Genomic DNA, 19500 nt, shown 5'->3' with positions numbered 1-19500 from the left:
TCAAATAAATAAATAAAATCTTAAAAAAAAAAAGAATGTTGACTTTATTTCTCAGATGTCTGTTTACTTTTGAATTACTGGCAGTATTACATATGTAAAACAAAATATACAAGTATATTTTCTAGAAGTTATAGGTATTTTGGTCAATGCAATAGACTAAATATGGGACTACGAGATAAATGCTTACGTTTAACATGGAAAAAAAAAAAAAACCTGGCCCAGTGAAATATCATCAGAAAGAAATTCTCAGTATAGGCAGTCTAGGCTTATAAGCAGAAAACAAAATGGGCAGGCTCAGTTCAACTGCCTAAACCAGAAGTTATAGCCTAGATTCTAAACAGAGGGAGGTCTGAAAATTGGGTTTCCGTAAACTGAGAGTAACTGGAGAAGCACTCCCAAGAGTACAAAGGATTATGTACATATGTATTAATGATTATAAAATCTGAGATGCGAATGATACAATCAAACAGAAAGAATTTTTTTGTTACAACTCTTAAGATGAACTGCAAGAGACAAATTTAGAGATGTGCTTCTTGTACACCCATAGGTCTTGGGTAAATGTGATATTGGTATACCAGGCTTCAGCTTTAAAAATCTTATTTAAACATTAACTTTGTAACTAGACTTTCTCTGGGGATAATTTTGTAATGTATAAAAATATCAAATCACCATGATGTACACCTGAAACTCACAGGGTATTGTATGTCAGTTATACCTCAATCCAAAAAAAAAAAAAAAAAAAAAAAGGAAAGGAAAGGAAAGAAAAGAAAAAAGTCTGATGGGGCACCTGTGTGGCTCAGTTGGTTAAGCATCTGCCTTTGGCTCAGGTCATGATACCAGGGACCTGGGATCAAGCTCACACATGGGGCTCCCTGCTCAGCAGGGAGTCTGCTTCTCCCTCTCCCTCTGCCTGCAGCTCTCCCTGCTTGTGCATGCACCCTCTCTCTCTCTGTGTCAAATAGATAAATAAAATCTTACCAAAAAAAAAAAAAAAAAAAAAGCAAAGCCAAAACAAAGAGTCCTGATGATACCGGCTGGTTGTGACCAAGATCCAGCACTCTGAGGCCAGCTCTATTTTCAGACCAAGACAATAAATTCCCCTTTTGACAAGTCTGACTGCTACATGTTTCCCAGTACATAATTACTAAACAAAAATTAAATTAAAATTCTCAGAAATAACAATGATATAATACAAACCACATAAAAATTGGAACCAATCAGTAATCTAGTCAGTAATACAGGTAATTAGTTACTTTAAAATAGCAGTTGTCACTCTCTGGTCTCAGGTTTCCTTATTTACATTCCTAATTACTGAGATTCCAAATAGCTTTTGTTTATGGTCTAAAACTAAAAGGTATTTAAATATGTATTTTATCAAATTAATTTAAAATAATAAGAAATCCAGTATCTGTTAATATAATTAATGTTTTATGAAAAAATAACTACTTTCCAAAACACAAAAATATTAATATTCAGAGTTACACTGTTTTCCATTTTTGCTAATTTCTTTAATGTCTAACTTAAAAGAAGACATCTGGATTCTCATATTTGTTTCTGGATTCAATCTGTTCGGATATATTATTTCAGTTAAAGTACATGAAGAAAATGTGCCTCACATACATACATACTTGGAAAAGAGAGAAGTATTTTAGTGGCCTTTTTAGATAATCATGGTTATTCATCTTTTATTCAACACAAAAATGCAACAAATGGCAATCCTTAAAGGTTAGCTACAATGTAGAATCTGAAACTGTATCAATGAACTTCTTGGCTCTGTTACATTAAGATCCATTGGTGTACATTGTACTTTGAATGGATCTCCTGCCCACGCATGATCTTGTAATATCATGCATTTGTCTCTGGAAAAAACTGGTTCTTTGGGGGTGCCTGGGTGGCTCAGTGGAAGCCTCTGCCTTCGGCTCAAGTCATGATCTCGGGGTCCTGGGATCGAGCCCCGTGTAGGGCTCTCTGCTCCGCGGGGAGCCTGCTTCTCCCTCTCTCTCTCTCTCTCTCTGCCTGCCTCTCTGCCTACTTGTGATCTCTCTCTCTGTAAATGAATAATGAAAATCTTTAAAAAAAAAAAAAAAAAAAAGAGTCTGCCTTCAGCTGAGGTCATAATCCCAGGGTGCTGGGATCAAGCCCCACATCTGGCTCCTTGATCACTGGGGAGCCTGCTTCTCCCTCTACCTGTTTTTCCCCCTGCTTGTGATCTCTCTTTCTCTCTGTCAAATACATAAATAAAATCTTAAAAAAAAACTGGTTCAATGAATTATAAAGATCTTCCAAATGCTAACAACGTTTCCTTACACAATATATAATTTTTTAAAATTACATTCATTAATATCACCACCAATGTCATCAGAAAAGTCTTTTAAGTATTACGCAGAGGGCCAGCCCATGTGGCAGACACAAATTTTCAAATCTAAAATTTTCACCTGAAAGATATTTTATCATTAGCAACAACTAGTTATTCTCCCTGAGTGTCAGGCCCACTTCACTAATTTTCAAGAAAATACCTGACAAATATCCAAGTCTAAGTAACTACAATTCTTTTAAGTAAAAATAAGAGAGAGATTTCACTTTAAAAAGCAGCTAATCGGGGCACCTGGGTGGCTCAGTGGGTTAAAGCCTCTGCCTTCAGCTCAGGTCATGATCTCAGGGTCCTGGGATCGAGCCCCACATCGAGCCCCACATCTCGGGCTCTCTGCTCAGCGGGGAGCCTGCTTCCCCCTCTCTCTCTGCCTGCTTCTCTGACTCCTTGTGATCTCTGTCTGTCAAATAAATAAATAAAATCTTTAAAAAAAAAAAAAAGGAGCTAATTTACCTTACAATTCAACCACACAAGTACTATTCCTAGAGATGAACCTTGTACTTGGATGTACACAAGAACTTTATGCACACTTCCATTTAATCGCACTGAGTATTAAAAAGATATGCACTCCAGGGCAGAGATTTTAAAAAAACTTTTTACTGCTTCACCAGAGATACTCTAAAGTGAAACATTTTTTCAAACGCTTAACGTATTCTGGCTGTGAAGAACACAGTAAAGATTCATACAGTTTGATGCCATTGCCTTGATTCATGTGAAGATGCCAGCGGTTTATCACCTACCACTGCTTCTTCACCATCAGTGCACATGCCAACACAGAAAACAGCACGTAACATGTTTTATTATGTCAAAAACAATTTTGACTTCATGAATCTCCTAAAAGAACAGGGTCATGGGGACCCCAGGAGTCTGTGGACTACACTTTGGGAAACACTGTTTTAAAAAACTGAAAATTAAGGTGAATTATAATAAACTGAAAAATACATGTCATAAAGCCTCTGAAACAAAGGAAACTATCAATTCATCTACCTTATTCTTTCAAAAGCGGTGTTTCAGAATCCCTGCAGGTTAGCCCAGCCCTACTAACTATAAATCAAGAGTGGGGCCCCAACCAAAAAGAACTCTAGGAGTTTGAGGGGCTGTCAGTTTTACAAAGCACTGATCTAGTTTATACTAGTCTACACATTTCACTTTACAAATTACTGAAACAAACTGCAGTATCATGAATATATGCAACTGATTAAAAAACTAATTGCACAAGAGTCATGTCATTTTTCTTTACTATTAACTAACTGCCTAATTTCAACATCTATACACATAAAATTCTTCCTTTAATTTTAGTGTGGCATATCTACGACACAGATGTACCCAGTATGTTTACATACAATGATACCTGGTTCATCTTACTCCATTAAGTATTATTTCTGGTCATCCTTTCATCAGATGACTGAATTATTACAATGATAAGCATCTGTTGATATAAGCTCTAGAATTCACTAGCAAATACTACTGATAAATATCCTTAATTAAGTTTTACGTTTAGAAACACATTTTGACTTGAAAAAGATCTGAATTCATCCACATTAAAATAAAGAAATCATACCTTACTACAAAAGACAAATATTCAGTAGCAGTGTTTAAAAAAAAAAAAAAAAGTAAATTTTCCAGTGCATCAATGACTGCAAAATAAAGCCTGTCACATATCAAAGCAAAGCAATAAGGACAAAATATCTAAAGCCTTTAAGATCAAGAAGTTTTTTGTTTTTTTTTTAATTTATTTATTTGACAGAGAGAGATCACAAGTAGGCAGAGAGGCAGGCAGAGAGAGAGGAAGGGAAGCAGGCTCCCTGCTGAGCAGAGAGCCCGAGGTAGGACTCGATCCCAGGAGATCATGACCCGAGCAGAAGGCAGTGGCTTAACCCACTGAGCCACCCAGGCGCCCCAAGAAGTTTTTTAATCATTTTTTAATCATACAGATTCCCATGCCTCCTCCACTCAATTCCCATTCTGAATCTGTTTGTTGTGTTGGAATTGAGCGTGGGAAGAGAAAAATAATTTAAAAAAAATATAGCTCTTCCAGAGATGAAGACGCATGTACTCCTCAACCAGCACTTAGGAACTACTAAAGTGATGTAAATGGAGAACTGAATATGCCCACCTTAGATCATTTCTATAGAAATGCTAACTAGTTGGGCTTGCTGAGCGTCTCACAGCACACAACTTAACTCTTGACAGCAAAAGTGAAATGCAAACTTGCCTCTCAGGAACCAGTCAAGTGACCAGTTAACTGATGCCTAGAAAATGTACGGTTTCTCACCAGATTAACCCCCCTTGAATACGAAATTCCACTGGGAGTTTAGATGCTAATTTTGGCACCTAAACAAAGTCCCAAGTCTCTAAAAGGAGACCAAATAAACATTTTAGAGTACTTTAAGAAAAAGATCAACTTCCTATTTGGAATACTAACGCTATACCAACTTCTTATCACGGAAATACAAGTCCCTAGAACTTGCTACCAGACATTTCAAATGATTTGAAAAAAAATGAACAAAGAAGAGAAAAGAAGGGAAAGAGGGACAAATGAAGGGACAAATACTGACGCAAAATAAAAGGGACAATACCTTCAAGAGACCCATTAAGTTAGATGTGAGATGATTACACAGTACATATGCTCATCATTGTATTAAAGGATGGAAAACTGACACAAGTGAAACAGTTCAAAATATAAAGTTAGAGGACCCTAATAACTAAGCCACCTCCAACTCTAATCTTGCTGTACCCCAGGCCAAGTGAATCAATTTTGGGAGGTGGGATCCAGCCACCAGTATTTTGCAAAGCTCCCCAGAAGATTTCAAAATGCATCTAAGGTTGAGAACCACTGTCCTAAACCTTGGGAGTAAAGAGGCAATAAAAAGATGAACCCCACACAGTTCCAAGTTCTCCAAAGCGCAAACAATTCTCATTTCAAATAATACAGTTTTTTAGCTTAAATGTATTTGCAATTATCAACAACTTCAAATTAAGATGTTATAACAGATAGGGGCGCCTGGGTGGCTCAGTGGATTAAGTCTACACATTTCTGCCTTCGGCTCTGGTTATGATCTCAGGCTCCTGGGATGGAGCCCCCCTCCCCTGCACAGGGCTCTCTGCTCAGCAGGGAGCATGCTTCCTGCCCACCCACCCACCCCCACGCCCCTGCCTGCCTCTATGCCTACTTGTGATCTCTCTCTCTCTGTCAAATAAATAAAATCTTAAAAAAAAAAAAAAAAAAGATGTTAGACAATCTTTACAACCAGTCTTTGGTATCTATCTGACCTATGATATAATTTGCAGTAGCAAATAATCCAGACTTAAAATTATAAGATTCTGACCACCTATCATCTTAGTTTTACATAAGTAAGCACTACCCTAGTTTCTATCCACTCGCATGGTTAAAACAAATTTTCCTGGATGCCAACCACACCACAAAATAATGTCAAGGTGACACAACCTAAAATACCTTGTTCCTGAGAAACTGGAATTCAGCCACACTTCCCATCACCAAAATTACACATTTCAAAATGAGAAAAAAATCCAGAAATTCTAAATCGGACTCATTACCAAGCAGATGTTTTACCATATTATGATGCAAACAGTATCATACTGAAAGTTGCTCAAATGAATATCTACACATATTAACTGTTTGAATTTTTTTAAAACAATAAAATCTTCATCAACTGTTGAGTAGAAAGCCCAAAATTTGATAATTTAACAAAATTATATCCTGTGTTATGGTTATCCAAGTCCTTTAACTTTGATTTAGTGTAGAAAATAATGAAATCAATGAAACTGTTCTAGTCATGTTAGTTTTACACATGATTAAGCATCACTTCAGTCAACCTCTAATCACTTAAGCAAAGCAAAGATTTCTGCCTAACTACACAATCTTCTAGAAAAAAAGGAAATCAAAACATGTACAATGAGCATTGAAATGGTCAACTAAGATTTTAAAGACCCATTCACTCTAAAAATCACTGAACGAAAACTGAAAAAAAGTTAGGCATGAGCTAGAGGTGGACAATGTAGAACTAAGTTTAAACATAAGAAAAATAATGTACTCACTCACCAAAATAGGCAAAATTTTAGATGAGACAAATCACACATTTTAAATGTAATGAACAAGGCAGATCCTGCAGGGTTAACTGCCCTAGTAGAGGCCTCAGCAATTTACAGCTCAATGAGAATAGTGTCTAATGATGTTACTTTAACACCAGTTCAATCAGGAAGAAACAAAACAAAACAAAACAACAACAACAACAACAAAAAACCCAGCTTCCAAGCCAGAGAGGTATAGTGTGACTGGGCAGCATAAATGAGTTTAATGCTTGCTCTTTAATTGGGGGGGGGGGAATGACACCTACAGGGGAATGCAGAAAAAATAATTCACACATAAAGAAACAGCTCAACTAAAATGCAGCTTAAGAAAGTGAAGCATACGTAGATTTTTAGAAATAAGATTTGCTGCTTCATAGTATAAGCAGAATTGCTTCAAGCAGCAAAGTCATCAGAAAGGCCAATGATCCATATAAAACATATTCTAAAAATTTCAAATTCACTTTCTCAGCCCAAATTTTCATTAAATCTGCAACTGATTTGCAGTTCTTTCCTAAGCTCAAGATTTACAATGATGGCATTTAGCTAAACAGAGAAGCTTCTACTTAGGTACTCCCACTTCAGAAACAAACAAAAAAAAAAACTAAGATGTAATACCTCTTTAAAGCAACCTCACCCAAAAACCTGGAAAGCAAAGAAAAAGCCACTTCTATTAACAGAGTCACAAAATGGTTTATCAATTTTCTCTAGAAAGGCTTTTAGTTTTAATTCCAACAACTTAAACCTACATAATTCATTATCACCTTTAGACCTAAAAATACTGCAAATCCTAAATGCTTAGCCTGCCTGTATTACTCTGTTCTGTAACAAGTCCTTTTAAGAAAACAAAATCATCTAACTTATGAAACATTAGCAGAATATCATATTTTAAAATGTTAATTATATCAATCATTTACAACTTGAAATGTCATAAACTAAGCACATCAGAACTTTTCAAAAAGGAAAATAAGAAGTCCTTAGCAGAAAAAGAAAAGTTACACGTTAGAACTTACGATGCTATATTTCAACTGAAATATATTTAGTCTCTGTATAACAAGGCAAAGGCAATTTATGAAATCCACAATAAAATTTATCCCAATGCAATGTTCTAAATCTGATTACTTTTTGAAAATATGCATTTCTTTATTCTCTCTTAAGACGACATGGTCTCTTCCAACAAAAATACTGAACCTACTTTTCAAAAGCCACATAATCGAACTGTCATCAAGACTAAAAAGATGCTAATTCTGGCAAAAGTCAAAGGTTATTAACAAAAATTAGCCAATATTACATGCCTTTCAAAAATTAATTCGGACTAATTAAAATGATTCCACATTGTTTTGTATTTATAATTCCGGAATAACCGGCAATTTCACCCTCAAGTGTGATGCAAAAATTAAAGGCATTAAGAAACTAAATTCAAAATAAATAATTAGAAATAAATATGTTCATTAAAAAAAATTTGCCGGGGTTTTCAAAGGGGAAAATAGCTATCTATCACCAACAGAGTTTTTTTTTTAAAACCTACGTATACCCGCAAAGAAATCTTTCTAGTTAACCACACACACCCATTTCTTTGAAAATCTTGCCTGAGAAATTACAACCCCAGTTTGGGGCATGTGATGGAGCCACCGCCCTATATCCTACACCAATTTCACGCTCAGTACTTGTAGTCCCAGCAATAAGATAAACTGTGTCTTTATTTTTTATTAGGGGTGGGGTGGGGTTGGGGTGGCGGTCAGTTAGGTGCTTAGGCTGCCTCCCGCATACCGCCATCACCCACAATACTCAAAAAGTAAACAAATCAAAGCCAGAAACAAAACCTGGAATGACACAACCATGAAGGGAAAGTAAAGGACAAAGAGAAAACAAAAATTTCCTTGAGAAAAGAAATGACGGCAGGCCATTTACAACTTTCATTTATACCCAAGGCGACACACTCCAGCCTCCCCAGCGCGCCGGGCTGGGGCGGACAGTGAAACTACTCAAGAACAACAAAGAGAAGCGGCGGCCGCGGCAGGAGTCCCGGTCCGAGTTCAACTTGATTCTGCCACACACCGCAAGGGGAGTTCGGGGCCGGAGGACCGAGCCCGGAGCCCGAGGGACGCGGGGACAGGCGAGGCGCCGCGGCCCCGCCGGCCCGGCTCGTCAGGGGGGCCGCTCTCGCTCTCCCGGCGCACCCGCCGGCCTCCCGCTCGCTCCCCGCCGCCGCCGCCGGGAGCCCGCCCCGGGGCGGGGGAGCTGCGGGCGGGGTGCGCGGGCCCGGCCGGGGGAAGGGGAGGGGACATGGCGCGTTACCTGGGCTCGGGCGATGGCGAGGAGTGTCCGCTCTCCCGCCGCCGCTCGTCCGCGGAGGCGCCGGGCCCGTCGCTCCCCCAGCGGACCGGAGCGCTCCTCGGCCCCCGCCCCGCCGCGTCCGGGCCAGGCCGCCCCTTCTCGGCGCCGCGCCGCTGCCTGCGCGGGCCGCCTCGAGCTCCCGGGCCGCCCCGCGGCGGGGTGCCTCTCTCGCGGGGCGCCCGGCTCCCCTCACCCGCTCCCGCCCCCTGAGCGGCTGTGGAGTTGAGGGGAGGGCGGGAAGGGCCTTCAGAGGAGAGCGGGCGGGCGCGAACGCGGGCTCCGCCACCCGAGCCGCTCCGTTACCGCAGCGGCGACGACGACCAGGGCCGTGTTGTTGCTGCCAACTTGTCGAGAGGACACTGAGCATGCGCGCACGGAGACCACATCCGGGTAATTTCAGGGTTTGGCCCTTTTTCCCCCCGCAGCTTTCCTTTCTCCCTGCTGCCCCCGCCTCCCGCCCGGAGTGACGGGAGGGTCGCTCTGCGCCTGCGCCGGTGAGGCAGCACGAGTCGGCTGGCTTCCCAGAGTCCCGTTCTGGGCTCCGGCCCTGACTTAGGGCGCTGCCCCACAAAGGGCTGCTTGGAGGGAGTTCATCAGAAAAATTGGCATCCCTTTGCAGAAAAGTACTCAAGCAGCGCGAGAAAGCTCGGAGTAGAGTGGGCGTCCAGTAAGTGTTTATAAATAGCGATCAGCCGGCCCTTATGTTTTGAGGACCTGCGGGCACAAAAATTAGACTTGGACAGACAGCTCCGGGGTGAAGGTGGTTGTAGCGGTTCACTTTGGAAAGAAACTGGCAACGACCGCACCTTCCGTTTCCACCAGCCCTGGATCACTAGATCCAAAAGTGTTTAAACTTGCCAAATCCCTTTTGGGCTTAAGGGATGCACAGGAGAGTCGAGGAATCACACATTTGAGAATCTGGTCAGGTATTAGGAAAAGTGAGTAGAAGAGATTTCGGTGGAACCTCAGAGTTGGACGGGACCTTCAAGGACCTACAACACACCTGTTAACTAGGTTACTTGTTGGGTAGGGAAAAGCATAAACTCTGCTTTTGAATTAATACTCTTTTTGAAAGTTTTCCAAGATGCATGAATTTCTTTTATACTTAAAAAGTTTCAGAAAGCACATACTAATTATATAATTTTTAAATTTTTATTTTATTTTTTGCTACCACCTAGAAAATTCTTCCATTCGGGGGTCACATGAAAACTAAATACTGGGGAGTTCTAAAATCATTTCTTAAGTCTCTTCACCCTCCTACCTTTCACACACAGTGTCCTACCCCCTACCCTATTTCCATGCTGTCTTCCCTACCATCACATCCTGTGCTCTTACCTCTTCTGCTAGAAAGACTCTACAACTGTCATCTTCAATGGTCCTTACTCCTGGGGTTCAGGAAGACTTTCCAAGACTAGTTTTAAGGTAATTCATTTACAGATCCACCCCTGCTATATATACTATTTAATAAAATTGTTCAGCTTGAGAAATCACCTGAGGACAGAGCATCCCCTTTCAAAACTGTCCCACCTGACGGAACAAATTAAAACTCTCACCTATTACTTAAGGTGCATCATCAACTCAAGATGTTTTTGGTTGTTGTTTTGTTTTGTTTTGTTTTGTTTTGTTTAAAGAGAGAGTGCTGGTAGGGAAGGAGCAGAGGGAGAGGAAGAAGGAGAATCCCAAGCAGACTCCGTGCTGAGAGCTGAGTCTGATGAGGAGCTCAAACCCACAACCCTGAGATCACGACCTGAGCCCAAATCAAGAGCCCAACACTCAACTGACGGAATCACCCAGGCACCCCAACCCAAGATGTAAAACCTCCAAGGTAATTCAAAGGGACAATTCAGAACTTGGTGTTATGATGAGAAAGTGAATGACCTGAATGAATGGGTTATAAATTCTTTCCCAAGTCAGGCTGTTTCCATTTCTTTGCTATCAACATAATTGAAGGAAGGTCTAAGCAGGTGATTTGGTAATAGATTAACATGTGGTTCCTGGGCAGTATACCTCAGAAGGAGTTAAAAGTAACATCGCTCTAGGGGCACCTGGGTGACTTGGTTGAGCAGCTGACTCTTGATCTCAGCTCAGGTCTTGATCTCAGGATCGTGAATTCAAGCCCCATTTTGGGCTCTGCACTGGATGTGTGTGGAGATAATAGTAACATCGCTGTAACTAACCCTCTTCCATTCTCATCTGTGTTAATTATTACTGTATAACAATTCAACCACAAACTTAGCAGCTAGGGGAGCCTGGGTGGCTCAGTGGGTTAAAGCCTCTGCCTTCAGCTCAGGTCATGATCCCAGGGTCCTGGGATGGAGCCCCGCATTGGGCTCCCTGCTCAGCAGGGAGCCTGCTTCCCCTCTCTCTCTCTGCCTGCCTCTCTGCCTACTTGTGATCTCTGTCAATAAGAAAATAAAAAATCTTTAAAAAAAAAACAGAAAGAAAAAACTTAGCAGCTTAAAACAACACACATTTGTTAGTTCACAGTTTCTATGGGTCAGGAGTTTAAGCAAGGCTTAGCTGGGTCCTTTGCAAGATCACATAATGAAGCTTGGCTGGGAGAGGATGCACTTCCAAACTGTGCTTGGCAGCATTCAGTTACCTGCTGGCTGTAGGACTGAAGGCCTTGGCCCCTTGCTCACTGTCAGCTGAAGGTCCCTTCAGTTCTTTTTTTTTTTTTTTTAAGATTTTATTTATTTATTTGACAGATGGAGATCACAAGTAGGCAGAGAAGCAGGCAGAGAGAGAGAGGAGGAAGCAGGCTCCCCGCTGAGCAGAGAGCCAGAGCCCCCGCTCGATCCCAGGATCCTGGGATCAGGACCTGAGCCGAAGGCAGAGGCTTTAACCCACTGAGCCACCCAGGCACCCCCCTTCAGTTCTTTGTCATGTGGCACTATCTGTAGGGACGCTTACAATATGGCAGCTTCCTTCTTCAAAGCCAGCAAGGGGGAACGTCTCTGTAAGATGCTGGTAACAACCTTCTGTAATATAATCATGTATGCCTTGTCACATACATCATGTCAGCTTTGCCATACTCTGCTGGCCAGAAGCAAATCACAAGTCCCACTCTCACCTCACTTAAGGGAAGGAGACCACACAAGGGCATGACTGCCAGGAGGCAGGGATCACGTGGGGCCACATCACAGTCCACTAACCCATCGATTTATTTATGCAAATAATAATCCCTGCAACCCAACCTCCTCAGAATTTCTCTTCAGGTTGTCTTCACTTTCTTGCTTAAGGGAAACCTGACTTTCCCCCCTGGAACAGTGAATCTCTTGCCACCCTCCCAAGTGGTGGCAACTTGGCCAACTCGGGCAACTCGACCATAAGCCTCTCAGACTGTACCTGGAAGTGGGGTGGATGTCCTCCTTGCTCCTCAATAGACCATCCCCCTCTCACTACTAATGTGCAGGTTTAAATCTTGTTATACAGGACCCCTCATCGTTGCTTCCATTTCCCTTCATTTTTTCACTATTTGCTCCCATCAGTCATTCCAATACCACTTTGGTCTTAATTCTAGGTGCTTCTAATGTACATGTGGATGATCTTCCCAATACCCAGACCTCTCAGTTCTTTGACTTCTTCTCCAGAGATCTTGGCCTACCCTAACGTAACCACTCACTCCCATGGACAGAATCTCAGAAGCCTTATCAAACTGCAATTTCATCATAATCACAATTTCAAACATCTTATACTCTGAATACTATCTCATTTCCAAATTTCCTTGTAGCAATTGTTCAAAGTACATATCCACTCTCTCCTGTACTTACCCAGCTTAAACCCCTGGCCAATTATTGTATCACTCCATTGCACACACCTTCAACCCCAGTACTTTCTTCTCCCTTTGCTCTGCATGCTTGGCAAAACCAGAATCCTGGTCAAGCCAGCTGTCCACCTACTCCACACCAGTACCCCTGCATCTGAAAGTGGCTAGAGAAAAACACAATCACACTAGTGAGTTTCACTTTAATTTCACCACCTTTAACCACCAGTGGGCCCTTAGTGCTGCTCCAGAATTCCACTTCCTTCCTCCATTCTTCTGGATTTCACACCTCTCTGTCCTCTAACCTACACTTCCTTCCCTTTCATCCTCATTTCTCAGTTAACAACCTTGCTTTCTTTTTCATTGAGAAGATTGAAGCAATGAAATGAAAATCTCACAGAATCCCACAATCTCATCTACCCATACCCACATACCAACATCTTTAACCTCTTCTCCACCTTACCCCCCCCCCATTATGTAGTTGAGTTTTCCATGCTCTTAGCCAAAGGCAGTCCCTCTGCTAAGACACCGAATCCCAATCTTGGCTTGCCTAATCAAGATCATCAACATCACTCCAGCAATTACACCCCCCTTACTTATCAATGTTTCCCTCTATGCTGGGTCATTCGAATCACTTATAAGAAGTTATTTCTCTAATCATAAGAAATCTCTTTGACCCACTTCCACCATCAACTACTGCCCCATTTCTCTACTTCAATTCCAACAGAACTTCTAAAAGAGTTTTCTATGCTTTCTGTCTCTAGTTCTCCCCTCTCTGTAGCAGAATACATGCCATATGATAAAATTTATAAAAAGTTCAAAAACATGCCAAATACAATGCTTATGATAGGACTATATACATATATAATAGAATCATAACAATGCACACAAGGTTACATATGTGGCATATTTTAGGGGTCCAGCTGAGCCCGTCTCCCACCTTCTCTTAGAGCAACCCCATTCATGCTTTTATCCTTACCACATTATCAAAACTATCAAGGTCAACAATGAACTTCATATTGCCTAAGTCCAATGATTTATTTGGAACTCTCATCTTGATTGACCTGTCTGTAACAGCTAACACAGCTAATTACTTGATTCACATTTTTTTAAACCATATCATCTCAGTTTTCCTCCTTCATCACTGGTCCCTCTTTCCCTGTCTTATTTCTTCTTTGTTGATTCTCTTTTCCCAGACCCAGGGCCTGGCAATGACCTAGGGCTCATTCCTTGGATTCTTCTCTTTTATATCTATACTCATTTCACTGGTGAGTCTCATTAAGCCTTCTAACTTTCAATACCAGTATCAGAGATACATGATATCATCATATATGATGACATTTCCAAATTTATGTATTCAGCCCAGACCTCTCATCTGAACTCCAGATTCTAATAACCAGCAGTCTACTGTACATCTCAAACTTTTGCCACAAACTGAAAAACATTCTCCCTCAAACTGTTCAACCCACCAATTTTCCTGTCTCAGTTGATGACAAGTCCATCCTTCCAATTGCTCAGATGAAAAACCCTAGAGTCATGCTGGACCTCCCTCTTTCTTTTACATCTCATATCTAGTCTGGATTCAGAGCCTCCCTTAGCATCTCCACTGCTACTACCCCCTGGTCTAAGCCACCATTATCTCATGTTTGGATTAGTCTTCTAAAAGCTCTTCCTGGGGCGCCTAGGTGGCTCAGTGGGTTGGGCCGCTGCCTTCGGCTCAGGTCGTGATCTCAGGGTCCTGGGATCGAGTCCCGCATCGGGCTCTCTGCTCAGCAGGGAGCCTGCTTCCCTCTCTCTCTCTCTGCCTGCCTCTCCGTCTACTTGTGATCTCTCTCTCTGTCAAATAAATAAATAAAATCTTTTTAAAAAATAAATAAATAAAAAAATAAAAGCTCTTCCTGCTTTCAGTCTTACCCCTTAGAGTCTGTTCTCAACATACTAACCAAAGGGATCCTCCCAAAACATAAGTCAAATCATGTCACTCCTCTGCTTAAGTCCCCACAATGACTCCTCATTTCACTCAGAGTAAAAGTCTTTGTCCTTACAGTAGTCTACAGGGTTCTACAAGATCTGCACCACCACCGCACTCCATCATTACCTTTCTAATCTCATCTCCTATTATTCTCCTGGATGAATCTGCTACAGCCTTATTAGTATTAGATATCAGCCACATTCCTGAGTTAGGGCCTTTGTGTTGGCACTTCCCTTTGCGTGGCACACATTTCCCCCAGGTATCTGCAGTGCTAACTCCCTAACTCCCTAATCATCTTTAGTCAAATGCCATCTTCTCAATGAGGCCCACCCTAACTTTTTTTTTAAACCACAACTCATTTTGAACCCTACACTACACCCTAGATCCCTCTTACCCTGCTCTGTCTTTCTTCATAGCTCTTCTAATACGCTGTATTATTTACTTATAATTATGCTTATTGCTTATTATCTATTGCCTCCCACTAGAATGTAAGCTCCACGAGGTCAGGGATTTTTCTGTAATGTTTACTAACATATCCCAAGTGACTAGAGTTGCTGTTGACAAATAGGAGCTTAATAAATTGTTGAATAAATGAACAGGTGTTTCATGCTTCTTCCCCAAAACAGTGAAAACTAGTGATAAAGTTTATCTAAACTGTATCTTATTCCTGTAAAACTATTCTAAATTTTAATTTTAATAGTTCATCGGGGTGCCTGGGTGGCTCAGTTGTTAAGCGTCTGCCTTCGGCTGAGGTCATGATCCCAGGGTCCTAGAATCAAGCCCCGCTCACATCAGGCTCCCTGCTCAGCAGGAGGCCTGCTTCTCCCTCTCCTATTCCCCCTGCTTGTGTTCCCTCTCTCACTCTCTCTCTCTCTGTCAAATAAATAAATAAATAAATAAAATTTTTTTGAAAATTTAATAGTTCATCAAAATGTATGATATTTTATGTTGTTTATACCAATTAGGTATTCAAAATTATTTATTTTTAAAGATTTTATTTATTCGAGAGAGAAAGAGTGAGTGAGCACAATGTGGAGGGGGGCAGAACCAGAGGAAGAGGAAGAAGCAGACTCCCCTCTGAGCCTATTCTGGGCTCAATCCCAGGACCCTGAGATCATGACCTGAACCGAAAGCAGACACTTAACTGACTGAGCCACCCAGGCGCCCCTTGAGATTGTATTAATAATACAGTCAAGATGAATGTTTTAAACTTGGAGACTCAATCAAAATTTTTTTTAATTTTTAGGGAAATATGATAGGCTGAGCAATAAAAGACTTTCCAGCCTAAAATCTCATATTATCATGTTCAGGAGCAGGTGGAATGGAAATACAAGATAACGAGAAAAAGAGTGATGTAGGATTTCTTTTTAAGAAATGCTTGTTCATGTATTTTTTAAATGGATGATAGGTACATTATGATATTTAGATCCCCTTGGATACACTTACAGAATGATGTAACAATCTTATTTTAAAATGCCAATACTTATTATGCCAGAAATAACAAACTTTGCCATTATTTAAACTTAAGATGAAACATTTTAGATATGACCTTTAAAAGTACAAGAAGAAGCATGGTTTCTCAAATTTCTTTTAAGAGACATGCAAGCAAGAAATTCTGAAGACCACAATCCCAAAGAACTCCAAGGGACCTAAGCTACCACTTTTCCTGAGACTTCTTCAGGTGAAATATCTCAATCCATATCCATCTCTGACCTGGGGAGGCAAAGGCTTGAAAGCCTTCTTTCCCTGTTGTTTTCTTTGATGGCTCACATCCCGGACTTGGAGCTTCTCCAGGGTAAGGAGAATATAGAGCTTTTGGCTTTTCATTCCAGAGGTGGAGGGAGGGAGAGCTCCCACCTCCAGCACTGCCCAGCCAGGCAGAAATAGAATAATTTTTAATACAGAAGTGACCTAGCAATTGACAGGTCCAGCCATGAGTTTCATGACATTCAGACATTTCAGAGTTAACCCAATGTTTTTAAAAAAGAATCTAAGTTGCCCTTGAAAATCATTTAAGATTGATTAACCTAAACACTATAAGCATTTCCCACATTCCTAAAGCACAATAGCAAACTCTGTCATCTCCTTTGACTTAAAGTGCAGGAAATTATGTTTGAGAGCAACTGATGTGCCTTTGACCCTCAAGTGATATGTTCTTTCAGCTTTATAAGAGGCCAAAGACTTGATGAAGAAAGAGAAGATGGGTGGAGCCAATGCTCCATTTTATTTATTTATTTATTTATTTATTTATTTATTTATTTATCTATCTTAATTTACTGAAAAGCTATAATAACTGCTATCCATTCCAGATCCAGCAAGGGCCACAAAGGCAGCTGTGGACAGAATCCCAAGGGTAGGGAAGGGGTGGAGGCAGGAAGGAAGGAATTAGGTGGGAGGGGAAGGGAAATCACAGCCCACCTTTGTCTGGCCACAGTCCTCTAAGTAGCAACACAAACCAAGAGGCAGCTGAAAGCAAGGGACAGGAGCAGTACAGACCCCTCTGTCAGTCTGAACCATTCCTGCAGTGCGCATTTTCCTCAATACTTACCAGGTACCAATTACAAAGGGATTCAGAGATAAATTTACTATAGTCCATGCCCTTGAGTCGCTCCTACTCTACTGGGGCAAGAAAGAAGTGTTAATAGATCATTCTGATGATGGGGTCATGGAATACCGAGAGAAAACAAGAGAAGGAACAACACGTGGCTGTGGGAGTTCAGAAGCCTTCACAAGAAAGTGGCATTTGAGTTGGACTTTGAGGTAAAGTAGGAGTTTGCCAATAGAAAAGGACTGGGTAAAGACTTTCAAGGCAGAGAAACAGGCTACAGACATGAAAGTGGTTGGCGTGTTTGTGGAATGGATGAAAAAAGAATTCAATATATAGCCATAGATATACATATATACAAACAAAACAAAAAACAAAACCCAATACACCACTTATAAGAGGGTACCCATTACAGCATTGTTTGCCATAACAGGTTGTTGGAAAAACTCAAATGTTTACCTAAAGGAGACTGGATAAAATAAATTAGGGCACATCCATACAATGAAATATTACATAACTATAATTAGAGTGTAATTTTCACTGTACCCTTATGGAAAGATCTCAAAGGTTTACTGCCAAATGACAATGCAAAGTCCAAAATGATATGTATATTATCTTTTCTGTTAAAAGAAAGAAAAATAGTATGTGTTTATAACAACAATGGTTGTATAGGTTGTATAGGGTAGACTGGGAACTGGATGGGAGGAAGCTTTTCACTGTATTAATATCGTTTATTCTTGAACCCTGTAAAATGCACTACTTCTTCAAAAAATTAAACTGAAACTTGATTCAAACTTGAAATTCAAAGTGACTGGAACGTATATGCTCATTCCTCTCCTTTAAGACTCAATCGATAATCAGGGCTCCTGGCTGGCTCCGTTAGAAGAGCATGGGACTCTTGATCTTGGGGTCATGAGTCTGAGCCCTATGATGGGTGTAGAGATTATTTTACAAAAATAAATAAGATGAGTTAAAAAAAAAAAAAAAAAAGATTTGGTGATCCTCTAGGATCCCTGATGTTTATCAGGATTGGGAGCCCTATCTTTGTTCTGACTAGGTTGTGAGTTCCCTGAGGGCAGAAGTTCTCTTGAGGACTTTGCACGCAGCAAGTGTCAGAGAATGTTTGTTGACTGAATGCATAGAGGAGAGAGGTGAGAGGTGAAGTGAGGTGAGGCTGGAAAGAGATATGGAGCCAGACTATGAAGGAAGATATGCTGGTAAGTATGGAGAACATGTATGTTTGTGTTTTTACGGTTTTACTGAGGTACAATTTACATTGACAAACTTTTTAACATAGAGAGTTGGATGGATTTGGGTAAAGGTATACATCACACGATCCAGTTTGGAACACTGCCTTCTGCCCCTTTGCGGTCAAGTCAATCCCCACCCCCACATTCCTGGCCCCAGGCAACCACTGCCACACTTCCTGTTTTTAAGGTTTTGGCTTTTCTAAAATTCCATATAAATGGAATCTTACAACACGTAATTTTTTGCATCTGGATTTTTTCACTCAGCGTGTTGTTTTTGAGATCCAAAATGTTCCTGTGTATATCAGTAGTTAGCTCCTTGTTATTGTTCAGTAGTATTCCATTGTGTGTATATGCAAATCCATAGAAACAGAAAGATTGGCAGATTTAGTGGTTATCAGGGGATAGAAGGAGGGGAACTGAAAGACACGGGTTTCTTTTTGAGGTAATGGAAATGTTCTGGAATTAGTGCTGATGGTTGTACAGCATTGTGACTATACTAAAAGACCCTGAGTTGTACACTTTCAAATAGTTAATAAACTTGTGCACTTGAAACTAATGTAACTTTGTGTGTCAACCATTCTTCACTAAAAATAAACAAACAAACAAATTAATAAAATAGTTAAAATTCATAGAAACAAAGAGTCAAATGGTGGTTACCAGGGGTTGGGGGAGACATGAGGAAATGTTGGTCCAAGGGTACGAATATTCGGTTATAAGATGAATAAGATCTAGGGACCTAACATATAGCATGGTGACTTTAGTTAACAAGACTGTATTATATACTTGAAAGCTGCTGAGAGATCTTAAATATTTCCACCACCTAAAAAAAAAGTCATTATGTGAAATGAATAATGTGTTACTAACCTTATAATGATAATCATTTTACCATATGTATCTGTACCAAATCATCACATTGTATACCTTAAATTTACACAATGTATGTCAACTATATCTCAATAAAGGTAAGAGAAAATAAAATGATTAAAATGGTAAATTTTATATTATGTAAATTTTATCTTAAATCTTACATTTTAGGGGTGCCTGGGTGGCTCAGTCACTTACGTGTCCAGCTCTTGATTTTAGCTCAAGTCACGATCTCAGGGTCATGAGATCGACCCCCAAGTCAGGCTCCACACTCCACACTCAGCAGGGAATCTGCTTGAGATTTGT

The 19500-nt window shown here is 40.6% G+C and overlaps 1 protein-coding gene across 1 annotated transcript in view; it reads right to left on the bottom strand.

The window, feature by feature from the left end:
* Positions 1 to 8879, bottom strand: part of LOC111142438 (SMAD family member 4) — a 53553-nt gene extending 44674 nt beyond the window's left edge. The window contains exon 1 of the mRNA XM_022495568.1: positions 8759 to 8879. The gene's annotated coding sequence lies outside the window, so the exon portion shown is untranslated. The remainder of the gene's footprint in view (positions 1 to 8758) is intronic.
* Positions 8880 to 19500: the final 10621 nt, after the last annotated feature.

Source organism: Enhydra lutris, unplaced genomic scaffold (genome assembly GCF_002288905.1).
Source record: "Enhydra lutris kenyoni isolate GAN:26980312 unplaced genomic scaffold, ASM228890v2 scaffoldscaffold8, whole genome shotgun sequence".
In the NCBI taxonomy this organism is placed as follows: Eukaryota; Metazoa; Chordata; class Mammalia; order Carnivora; family Mustelidae; genus Enhydra; species Enhydra lutris.
Note: the sequence above shows the minus strand (reverse complement) of the source record. Positions and strands in the feature narration are given on the sequence as shown.